This window comes from Mobula hypostoma, chromosome 1, assembly GCF_963921235.1.
Source record: "Mobula hypostoma chromosome 1, sMobHyp1.1, whole genome shotgun sequence".
Taxonomy (NCBI): Eukaryota; Metazoa; Chordata; class Chondrichthyes; order Myliobatiformes; family Myliobatidae; genus Mobula; species Mobula hypostoma.
In genome coordinates, this window is record NC_086097.1 from 241,826,173 (window position 1) to 241,839,430 (window position 13,258).

Below are 13,258 nucleotides of genomic sequence, written 5' to 3' on the forward strand. Positions count from 1 at the left end.
TCTATTCTGAGTCTGTACCCGCTGGTCCTAGACTCTCTCCACTATAAGATACATCCTCTCCACATCCACTCTATAAAAGCCTTTCAATATTCAAAAGGTTTTAATGAAATCGCCCTCATTCTTCTAAATTCAAGGAAGTACAGGCCCAGAGCCATCAAACATTCCTTATATGATAACCCTTTCCATCCCAGAATCATTCACATGAACTCCTCTGAACCCTCTCCAGTGTTAGCACATCCTTTCTTCGATAAGGGCCCAAAGCTGTGTCTTCTACCACCCATGCTAACCTTTCACCCTCCATAATCTCTTTACCCCACTAGTGTCAGGAAGGAGGTACAGAGGCATCAGGACGAGGACTGCCAGACTGAGTAACAGCTTCTTTCCTCCAGGTTGTGGGACCCTGCCACCACCTAGGTTTCATCACTTGGACAGTGAGCTGTTTATTGTTTACCTGTGCTGCACACTTCACATGCACTTTGAAATATATTTTAATAACTCAGTCGTGGTAATATTATGTTTTATGTGCTGTGTATGAAAAAAGGCTGCAGGTGCACCATGGTTCACAGGAAAATTGTCTCATTTGGTTGTATAGTCAGATAATAATAAACTTAAACTTGAACTACTTATCGAAAATCCTATTGAACTCTTACGTTGTACATCAACAATTTGGATTATGGAATTAGCTTTGTGGCTAAGTCTGCTGATGATACAAAGATAGGTGGAGGGGCCGGTAGTGCTGAGGAAACAGAGAGTCTGCAGAGAGACTTGGATAGATTGGAAGAATGGGCAAAGAAATGGCAAATGAAATACAATGTTGGAAAATGTATGGTTATGCACTTCGGTAGAAGAAATAAACAGGCAGACTATTATTTAAATGGGGAGAGAATTCAAAGTTCTGAGATGCAACGGGACTTGGGAGTCCTCCTGCAGGATACCCTTAAGGTTAACCTCCAGGTTGAGTCAGTGGTGAAGAAGGCAAATACAATGTTGGCATTCATTTCTAGAGGAATAGAGTTTCGGAGCAGGGATGTGATGTTGAGGCTCTATAAGGCACTGGTAAGACCTCACATGGAGAACTGTGTGCAGTTCTGGGCTCCTTATTTAAGAAAGGATGTGGTGACGTTGGAGAGGGTTCAGAGAAGATTCACTAGAATGATTCTGGGGATGAGAGGGTTAACATATGAGGAACGTTTGTCCACTCTTGGACTATACTCCTTGGAGTTTAGAAGAATGAGGGGAGACCTCATAGAAACATTTCGAATATTGAAAGGCATGGACAGGGGATGTGGCAAAGTTGTTTCCCATGATGGGGGAGTCTAGTACAAGAGGGCATGACTTGAGGATTGAAGGGCGCCCATTCAGAACAGAGGTGCGAAGAAATTTTTTTTAGCCAGAGGGTGGTGAATCTGTGGAATTTGTTGCCACGGGCAGCAGTGGAGGCCAAGTCATTGGGTGTATTTAGGGAAGAGATTGATAGGTATCTGAGTAGCCAGGGCATCAAAGGTTATGGTGAGAAGGCGGGGGAGTGGGACTAAATGGGAGAATGGATCAGCTCATGATAAAATGGCGGAGCAGACTCGATGGGACAAATGGCCGACTTCTGCTCCTTTGACTTATGGTCTTAAGGGACAGTTCTTGTTGTCACGTTACAGGAAAGAAGTGGAGTCTGGTTTCCACTGTTATCAGCCTTGTACAATGAGGTGGACTCCTGGCATCATAATCTACCACACTGTGATCTTGCACTTCATTGTTTATTGCATTGCATTCTTTCGGTAGCTTTTAAACGTTATTCTACATAGCTACCATTTTAACTTATTCTGACCCCATGCACACTATGGAAGAGAAGTGTTTCATTATATCTCTGTATACGTGACAATTACAAACCAATATTAGTATTTTAGAAAGCGTGCAGAAAGGATTCAACAGAACCTCTTTTGGCGCTGGTGACACTTGCAGGCTCCCTTAGCATGATCCTCACTAATTTGATTTGTCTCAAACGATGCATTTCACTGTAAGTTTCAATGTACATTTGATGAGTAAAGCTAATTATCTTTATCATGACCCAAAATTCCATCATCAGGGACCCCTAACACCCAGGCCATGCTCTCTTCGCGCCACTGTCATCACGAAGGTGGTACAGGACCCTCAGCACTCACACCTCCAGGTTCAGGAATAGTTGTCCTGTCCAAGACCGGAAGAAGCTGCAGAAGATCGTGAACACAGCCCAGCACATCACACAAACCAATCTTCCATCTTTGGACTCACTTTACACTGCACGCTGTCAGAGCAGTGCTGCCAGGATATTCAAGGACACGACCCACCCAGCCAACACACTTTTTGTCCCTCTTCCCTCCGGGAGAAGGCTCAGGAGCTTGAAGACTCATACGGCCAGATTTGGGAACAGCTTCTTTCCAACTGTGATAAGACTGCTGAACAGATCCTGACCCGGATCTGGGCCGTAGCCTCCAAATATCCGGACCTGCCTCTCGTTTTTTTTTGCACTACCTTACTTTCCATTTTCTATTTATGATTTATAATTTAAGTTTTTAATATTTACTATTGATTTGTACTCCAGGGAATGGGAAGCACAGAATCAAATATCGCTGTGATGATTGTACCCTCTAGTATCAATTGTTTGGCGACAATAAAGTATAAAGTTATTACCCCACAACAATCAGGCTCTTAAACCAGTGGGAATAACTTCACTTATCCCCACAAACTATGGACTCACTTTCAAGGACTCTTCATTTCATGTTCTTTATATTTATTGCTTATTTATTATTATTACTTTTCTCATATTTGCACAGTTTGTTGTCTTTTGCACACTGGCTGTTCGTCCGTCCTGTTGGGCGCTGTTTTTTATTGATTCTATTGTGGTTTTGGATTTACTGTGCATGCCCGCAAGAAATCAAACCTCAGGGTTGTAAATGGCAACAAAAATGTACTTTAGTAATAACTGTTCTTTTGTTGTACTCTATGTAATCTGGGATAGAGCTCCCTGGATTACAAAGTAGAGAAGGTGATGAAAGAAAAAAAGCATGGCACGCATGAGGTGCACAATTCCAAAGAGCCTGGCTAAATAAAAATAAACGAGAGGGAAGTGAAGAAGAAAATAAGACAAATAAGAAACAGTATTTGAAGAGAAAAGCACTTAATATAAAAAGGAATTCAAAAGGGTTTGATAGACAAGTAAATTAGTGCTTAGTGAGAAGCGATAAGTCTAACTTGGGATAAAGTTCAAAGTAAATATATTATCAAAATACATATATGTCACCATTGAGGTCCATTTTCTTTCAGGCATTCACAGTAACACAAATACAACAGAATCAATGAAAAACTACACACAAGGACTGGCATAAAGCAAAAGGTGGCGGATCAAAAGTATGTTTCTTAAAGTGAAATTACAGTCTGCAGAATGCAGTTCAGAAGGTGTATATCTAATAATTTTGTGAGTTGCCCACAAAACACTTACATATATCGCCATCGCTATCTTGAGATGACAGTAGCAGAAGGTATAGATGAAATACTACATCTTGGGCAAGATGTAGCACCTATTCAGCTACCCCTTCCATCCCCGATCAGGGTCACGTGAAGTCAAGGAAGTAGGTAATGGAATGTCGTATGAGTAGCTCGTGCATATCACAAGCCCTGGTTATGTGACCACTGATGCTAGACAGACAATCTCTTAAGAGTATTGGTAATGGTTGGGGTTACCCATCTTGTAAAGACACTGTCCAGTAGAAGGCAATGGCAAATAACTTCTGTAGAAAAACTTGCCAAGAACAATCGTGGCCATAGAAAGGCCAGGCTCGCCTACATCACACTACGTGGCACATAATGAACAAACGACTCTGGGTTACTGAGGGGAGGATAGGGGCAGTATGTGCATCTATTTTTAACTGCACCAGGTGCCAGAGGAATGGAAAATGGCATATGCAACACCTTTATTCAAAAGTGGAAGCAAAGGCACTGCCAGACAACTATAGCTGTAGGCAATTTTTTTTAAAAAACACAAAAATCAAGGAAAACATTAAGAAAGTGGAAAAGACCAAATTAATAAAGAGTGAGCATAGATATGTTCATTTAAAATTGTTCTTGAGAAAGTAGATTGAATCCTTAATATGGTAACATAGGAGGCTGATGTAAGAAGCCAATGAATGCAATGCAATGGATGTTGTTAACAGATTTTTTTAATATTTGATAAAATCCAACGCAAAAAGGGAAGTGTGGGCAAAAAATATAAATAGAGATGTAGATTGTGCTAATGTAGTAACAGGGAAACACAGACAACTGATGTAGATGTAGAATCATGGAATGCAGCAGGACCACACCCAAGTTTCAGGACCTCACTAATTATGTTATAGTGTGCACCCATTACTGTAATAGACATCTGTATAAAGTAGAAACATGAAATACACGATGACCACACCCAAGTTTCAAGAACCTCATTATTTATGTTAGAGTGTGCACCCATTATCGTAATAGAAAATAGGATTAACTGGACTAATAGAATGCAGCAGTGGTGACACACAAGTTTCAGAAACCTCACTTCTATGGCATGCATCCAGTTGTAATACAAAATTAGATTAAGTAGAAACATAGAATGCAGTAGTAACGACATCCAAGTTTCAGGAACTTCACTAATTATGTTATAGAAATTTGGATTTGCTGTTAAAAACTTGTTGATAATCATTTATCGCCCACTAATTATGTTATAGAAATCGGATTTGCTATTAAAAACTTGTTGATAATCATTTATCACCCATTATTTTCAATACCAACTCCATGTGGCCTTTCAATCAGCTCCCACAATCAGTAATATTGACGCCTATGGACTTAAAGGTCAGCAGCATCAAGGTTTGCAAGCTGGCTTAAAGAGCACGGAACCAAACAGTGTAGTCTCCAAGGTCAATGAGAGAAAGAACTTAAGACACGGGTTAACATATAAGGAATGTTTGATTGCTCTGAACTTATACTTGTTGGAGTCTAGAAGAATGAGGAGGAATTTCACTGAAACCTATAGAATATTGAAAGGCCTCAATAGACTGGAGGTGGAAAGGATGTTTCCAATAGTGGGAGAGTTTAATCAGAGGGCACAGCCTCAGAGTATAAGGGTGTCCCTTTAGAACAGAGATGAGAAGGAATTTCATTTACCAGAAGTTGGTGAACCTGTGGAATTCATTGCCACGAATGACTGTGAAGCCCAAATCATTGGATACATTTAAAGTGTTGATAGGTCTTGATTAGTAAGGATGTCAAAGTACGAGGAAAAGGCAAGAGAATGGAGCTGAAAGGGTAAATAAGTCAGCCACGGTGGAATGGTGGAGCAGACTTAATGGGCCAAAAGGCCTAATTCGGCTCCTATATCATATGGCATTATAGCTTGGGATAATTTTTCCAAATTTATGATGACACAAAACCTGCAAGGTAAGACAGCAAGACTGACAGACTGACTGAACAGACAGATGAAATGTAAAGCAGAATTGTGTTAAGAAATGCAATCTGGCAGAAAGAATACACAGAGACAATTAAGAATGTATGGCATGATACAGAGGTGTACATGGGAGACAGAGAGGCTTGAGTGCATCTTTGAAAGTGGCAGAACTTGGTGAGAGATCAGTTACTAAAACTTAAGGAGAATGGTGATTTATCTTTGACAAACCTCTATTGATGCACAGTGGTTGCATCACAGCCTGGAAGCCCAAGAACAGAAAAAGCCTACAAAACTTAGTGGATACAGCTCAGTCCATCACGAGCAAAGTGTTCCCCACTCACTGAGGATATTTACAAGGAGTGCTGTCACAAGACAGCAGCATCCATCATCAAGAACCCCCATTATCCAGGCCATGCTCTCGTCCTATTACAATCATCAGGCAGAAAGTACAGGAGCCTTAGATTCCACACCACCAGGTTCAAGAACTTTCGTTATCTCAAACCATCAGCGTTCTGTGCCAGTGTGGATGATTTCACTCACCTCAAACCTGAACTGACTCCACAACTTATAGACACACTTCCAAGTAATCTACAAATTTAGTACAGTATTATTTATTAACTTTTTGTAGAGCAGACTCAATCAGCCTAATAGTCTATTTCTGCTCCTCTCTTATGGACTTCTTTTGCAGATTGGTTGTTTGCCTGTCTTTGTTATTTATAAATGTTCATAAATTCTGCTGCATTTCTTTATTTTCCAATCAATACCAGCAAGAAAATAAATGCCGAGGCAGTATATTGTCACATATACATACTTAGATAATAAATTTACTTTGAATCTTTGGATTTTGAACTATAGAGAAAAGAGTTTGGAAGGAGAAAAGTTTGACCAGTGCAGCAAGAGCTGGACCAAAAGAAATGTCAAGAGATTTGAGAAAAGTGTACAAGATCGTCATTTATACCAATTAATGGACAGAAGCCTGATCATCTGCTGATGATTTCAAGGACAAGGGTACAGATTTAAAATTCTGACAAAAGAGAAATAAGATAATTTAAAAAAAAAACATTTATGTCATTCCACTGTTCAAAAAAGATGTAGGTAAAAGGCAGTAATCTATAGGCCAGTTAGTTTAACATCTGCAGATGGGAAAATGTTTGAAGCTATCATTAAAGAAGAAATAGCAAGGCATCTGAAAAGAAATGGATCCATCAGGCAGGCGCAACATGGATTCAGCAAAGGCAGGTCTGGTTCGACAAACTTACTAGAGTTCTTGGAGGATATAACGAGCACAGTGGATAGAGGGGAACAGATAGATGTCATTTGCTTGGATTTCCAGAAAGCGTTTGATAAGGTGCCACATAAAATACTTATCCATAAGATAAGGATGCATAGAGTTGGGGGTGATGTAATAGCATGGATAGAGGATTGGTTGACCAACAGAAAGCAGAGTGTAGGGATACATGGGTGTTTCTCTGGTTGGCAATCAGTAGTGAACGGCGTGCCACAGGGGTCAGTGCTGGGCCCGCAACTGTTCACCATATATATAGATCTGGAAAAGGAAACAGAATATAGAAACATAGAAACATAGAAAATAGGTGCAGGAGTAGGCCATTCGGCCCTTCGAGCCTGCACCGCCATTTATTATGATCATGGCTGATCATCCAACTCAGAACCCAGCCTTCCCTCCATACCCCCTGACCCCTGTAGCCACAAGGGCCATATCTAACTTCCTTTTAAACATAGCTAATGAACTGGCCTCAACAGTTTGCTGTGGCAGAGAATTCCACAGATTCACCACTCTCTGTGTGAAGAAGTTTTTCCTAACCTCGGTCCTAAAAGGCTTCCCCTCTATCCTCAAACTGTGACCCCTCGTTCTAGACCTCCCCAACATCGGGAACAATCTTCCTGCATCTAGCCTGTCCAATCCCTTTAGGATCTTATACGTTTCAATCAGATCCCCCCTCAATCTTCTAAATTCCAACGAGTACAAGCCCAGTTCATCCAGTCTTTCTTCATATGAAAGACCTGCCATCCCAGGAATCAATCTGGTGAACCTTCTTTGTACTCCCTCTATGGCAAAGATGTCTTTCCTCAGATTAGGGGACCAAAACTGCACACAATACTCCAGGTGTGGTCTCACCAAGGCCTTGTACAACTGCAGTAGTACCTCCCTGCTCCTGTACTCGAATCCTCTCGCTATAAATGCCAGCATACCGTTCGCCTTTTTCACCGCCTGCTGTACCTGCATGCCCACTTTCAATGACTGGTGTATAATGACACCCAGGTCTCGTTGCACCTCCCCTTTTCCTAATCGGCCACCATTCAGATAATAATCTGTTTTCCTATTTTTGCCACCAAAGTGGATAACTTCACATTTATCCACATTAAATTGCATCTGCCATGAGTTTGCCCACTCACCCAACCTATCCAAGTCACCCTGCATCCTCTTAGCATCCTCCTCACTGCTAACACTGCCACCCAGCTTCGTGTCATCCGCAAACTTGGAGATGCTGCATTTAATTCCCTCATCCAAGTCATTAATATATATTGTAAACAACTGGGGTCCCAGCACTGAGCCTTGCGGTACCCCACTAGTCACCGCCTGCCATTCTGAAAAGGTCCCGTTTATTCCCACTCTTTGCTTCCTGTCTGCTAACCAATTCTCCACCCACACCAATACCTTACCCCCAATACCGTGTGCTTTAAGTTTGCACACTAATCTCCTATGTGGGACCTTGTCAAAAGCCTTTTGAAAATCCAAATATACCACATCCACTGGTTCTCCCCTATCCACTCTACTAGTTACATCCTCAAAAAATTCTATGAGATTCGTCAGACATGATTTTCCTTTCACAAATCCATGCTGACTTTGTCCGATCATTTCACCGCTTTCCAAATGTGCTGTTATCACATCCTTGATAACTGACTCCAGCAGTTTCCCCACCACCGACGTTAGGCTAACCGGCCTATACTGTATCTAAGTTTGCTGATGATGCTAAATTGAGTGGAAAAGCAAATTGTGCAGAGGATATGGAGAGTCTGCAGAGAGATATAGATAGGTTAAGTGAGAGGCCAAGGGTCTGGCAGATGGACTACAGTGTCCGTAAATGTGAGGTCATCCACTTTGGAAGGGAAAATGGGTGCAGCTTTTGAGGAAGGATATACTGGTTTTGGAGGCAGTGCAGAGGAGGTTCACAAGGTTGATTCCAGAGATGAGGGGATTAGACTATAAGGAGAGATTGAGTTGTCTAGGACTGTACTGACTGGAATTCAGAAAGATTAAAGGAGATCTTATAGAAACATATAAAATTATGAAAGGGATAGATAAGATAGAGGCAGGAAAGTTGCTTCCACTGGTAGGTGAGACTAGAACTAGGGAACATAGCCTCAAGATTCGAAGGATTAAATTTAGGATGGAGATGAGGAGGAATTGCTTCTCCCAGAGAGTGGTGAATCTGTGGAATTCTCTACCCAATGAAGCAGTGGAGGCTACCTCAGTAAATATATTTAAGACAAGGTTGGATAGATTTTTGCATAGTAGGGGAATTGAGGGTTATGGAGAAAAGGCAGGTAGGTGGTGATGAGTCCATGGTCAGATCAGCCATGATCTTATTGAATGGCAGAGCAGGCTCGACAGGCTAGATGGCCTACTCCTGCTCCTATTTCTTATGTTCTTCTATGATCTAAAATTTGCTTCCTGTGGTGGTTCCGGATTCAGAATCTTTGCCTACAAACAGGAATTGGAAGGGGCTTGAGAGAAAGTAGTTTGTTCCACTGAAAGCTGACATAAGAATGGTGGTGGTAGATGTGAGTTTAATTATAACTTTTTTTTTAGAGAAGTTTGGATAAGTACATGGACCATGCCGATGGACTGGGTGCAGATAGCTTCGACTAGGCTGAAGACCAAGCTTGCACAGAGCTGATGGACCGGTGCCTGATTCTGTGCTGTAATGTTCTATGACTCTATAATTACGGGCCGAGTGGCCTCCTGTGCAATAGCAGTTCTAACTAGTGGCACTACCAATGTTCAAACACCAGAGGTCCTGTGAGAGCTAGAAAACTATCAGAGTTCTCTCCATTGACAGAAATAAACACTAACCTGTACAAACTTTGGTCTGGTCAGACAAACTCATGCATAAATTTCAGTAACAATTCTGAATAAAACCTTTTAACTTCCAGTTTGTGTCTACAACACGATCATAGACTATATCTGTAGTTTCAGGACCCCAGCAGTAGAAATAATCTTATCGTGTATCCGCTCAATCTTCCTTCTCAAGGAGAGATCCAATTTAATGCTCATAATTGCAACCTCTCATTCATGTCATCATTCTACTAAGAGCTCTGATAGCCCCAGTCCATGGTTTTGAGCTCCATTCAATCATATACGCCTTTTACTCAGACAATACTCCAATTAGCATCTTGTGTAAACGCAATACTGTTCCCTTGTTTTTACTTTCAAATTGTTTCAGTCACGGGACTCCATTCTATTTAATACCATGCCCTTTCTTCAAGTCTCTTGAACTGTAATTTGACAAATGCTGTATGAAATTTAAAAATAACTTATTTTCTCTTTACCAATATATTTAGGATTCCTTTTCAAATCAATTCAATTCATAAGGAAAGTATGCTGTTTAGAAAACTACATAGAATAAATCTCACTGCAGGAATTATTAACTACTTTGACCCTTTTTTGTAAGCTTTCTAATTAAATTGCCTCAATATTATTAAAGGTTTGACAACCACACTGGGCCATCTGATTAAATGTTTATCCCAAGTCCATATCCAAAAATGCATTATGAAATATAAATTATAGAAATTAAAATTCAAAGTAAATTTATTACATATATGTACAGTACTGTGCAGAGGTCTGAGACCCATATGACTAGGGTGCCTAAAACCTTTACACGGTACTGTATTTGTCAACGTGCAGCAGAGCAAATTTGTAAATCTGGTGGGAGAAAAAGATGTTAGGAATGGTGAGGATGGAGTGTTGTGGGAGGGGGGTGGGCCTGGTAGAAGAGGAGTGCCGGGGTGGGTATAGCCACACTTACCCGAGACACCAGCAATGTCATTTGATTCAAAACAATTGCTTTTTTGATCACAACAGAATGACTCTCTGCTGCTTCCCGCTCCTTCCACTACCCCTTTCCCTTTTCCCAAATATGATTTCCCGCTTCCTGCACCCTCAGACCACATTAGAGACCCATATCAGAATCAGGTTTATCATCACTCACATATGTCATAAACTTTGTTTTCATTTGAGGAAGCAGTACAGTACAATACATAAAATTACTACAGTTCTGTGCAAAAGTCTTAGGCACCCTAGCTGTATATATGTGCCTAAGATTTTTGCACAGTACTGTACATGTCATTTAATTGCAGGCATTCACTGTAGAGAAATACAGTAGAATCAGTGAAAATCTATACACAAAGACTGACAACCAATGTGCAATAGAAGACAAACTGTGCAAATAAAATGGCTACTTAACTGCTTCCCTCTCTCAACGCATCTCATCGCCTGCCCATCACCTCCCTCTGGTGCTCCTCCTCCTTCCTTTCTTCCATAGTCTTCTACCCTCTCCTATGAGATGCCCTCTTCTCCAGCCTTTCCTCTCTTTCAACTTCCCCGCTATTTATTTAACCCCCCCTCCCACTTTTCCAGTTTCACCTATCAACTGCCACCTTGTACTTCTTCCTCCCCTCCCCCAACCTTCTTACTCTGACATAACCTTTTTCCCCAGTTCGGATGAAGGGTCTTGGCCTGAACATCGACTGTTTATTCTTTTCCATAACTGCTGCCTGACCTGCTGTGTTCCTCCAGCATTTTGTGTGTGTTGCTTTGGATTTCCAGCATCTGCAGATTTTCTCCAGTTTGTATCATTTGATATAATGTATACCACTTTAGTCATGCAAACTCCACTTGCTATACTGTTTGATAATAGCACCTTGATTCTCGTAGGATGCCAGCAAATTAATTCTGCCAATTTCCATTCCTCTAGTTTCTCTCATTCTTGTTGAGAAGCATTTTGTTCTCAATGCGTGTCAAAATTTGTTGCAATGTGACAATATTCTACGTGAATTTTACTTTCTTATTTACATATGGATAATGATACACATTTCTACAAACAAGTACTATTGTTGACCTTGACATCCATCAAAATGAGTTTTGGCTAAGTTCAAGCAAATCAGGATTACTTTAAGTAATGTCTTTCATAAAGACAAAAACATTACAAAGGCACGGGAATAAAAGAAGGCAGAGCTGCATTTATATGCTGCCTTTTTTAATTGTGTGAAATATTTTATTAGAAGATGATCACTATTATACTGCAGGAAATGGACAACTAGTTTGCATAAAATTTCTGAAAACACTCAAGAGATAATGATCAGAATAACTGTCTCAGTAAAGTCGATTAACAGAAAATTATTGGGAAAGTCAGTCCTCAACTTGTACATATTAGTGCTTTGACAGTGCAGCAATACCCAGTACTGTAATTAAGCTACAATCTTGACTTTTTTTGCTTAAACCTAGAGTGGGACTTGAACCCTGTGCAAAACTAAAATTACATGACTAACACCAGAAAAAAGATGGCATATCCTTCCATAACAAACTGAACAGCGGTGATCCAGTTCTTTGAAAGACACAGAGGTGACTTGGCTTCAGCCTTTTTAAATTATAAATGGCCTCAGCAGGGCAGCTATTATGTTTCTTTGTGTCAAAGTGTTCAGTTCTAAGAGACAATCACTAATCAATCCAATAAATCAGTTGCAGAAAAATGTCTTCACTCAACAAAATAAATGGGACAGAGTTCCACATGAAGTGCTTGAGGTAATTAGCATGAGTGCATTGAAGGAGAAGTTGGACACATAAATTAAGGAGGTAGGAGTACAGAACAAGCCATTTGTGTGTAAAAGTGCAAAGAACAAGCAAAAGCAGCAAAGTAGATGTATTGAAACAGTAACACAAAATGCAGGGAATACTCAGCAAGCAGAAAAACCAGCAAGCAGTGGAGAGAGAGAGAAACAGTTCATGCTTCAAACTGATGGCATTCCATCAGAACTGGAAAGAGTTGGAAAATACCATAGGAACACACACACAAAATGGTTAAGGAACTCTGTATCTATGGAAATGAACAAACAATTAATGTTTTGGGCAAAGACCCTTCTTCAGCACTAGAAAGGAAGGGGAAAGATGCCAGAATAAAAAAGTGAGGGTGGGGAGGAGGAGACTAGCTAGAAGGTGGTAGGTGAAGCCAGGTGGGTAGGAACCTGAAGAGAAAGTAATCTGATAGGAGGGGAGAGTGGACAACAGGAGAAGGGGACCCAGAGGGAGGTGATCGGCAAGTGAGAAGGGGTAAAAGAATAGATTAGGGAATAGAAGAAGAGGGGAAGGGGAGGGTAGAAAAATTACCAAAAGATAATCGATATTCATGCCATCAGGTTGGAGGTTACCCAGAAGGAATTTAAAGTGTCGTTCCTTCACCCTGACGTGGGCTCATCCTGGCAGAAGAGGAGGCCATAGGTTGACATGTTGGAACAGAAATGGGAATGGAAATTAAAATGTCTAGCCACTGGAAAGTGCTGCCTTTGGCAGATGGAGCAGAGGAGCTCGACAAAGCATTCCCCCAATTTACGATCGGTCTCGCCAATGTAGAGGAGGCTACATAGGGAGCACCAGAAAATACTGTGTTTACGTTAATGAATTTTTGTAATAAATTGCGAGTCTAAACAAAGACAGCGATAAAACTTGTGCTGCTAGGAGAGGAGAGCAATGAAGGCTTGCTTGTTTCAGATAATCTTTCTAGAGATAAGAGAAAGAAATAAAGGGAG

At 40.9% G+C, this 13,258-nt stretch overlaps 1 protein-coding gene across 1 annotated transcript in view; it reads right to left on the reverse strand.

Moving 5' to 3' along the window:
* The window catches only part of eif3hb (eukaryotic translation initiation factor 3, subunit H, b), a 152,233-nt gene that overhangs the window by 36,500 nt on the left and 102,475 nt on the right, over positions 1–13,258 (reverse strand). The window lies entirely within an intron of this gene.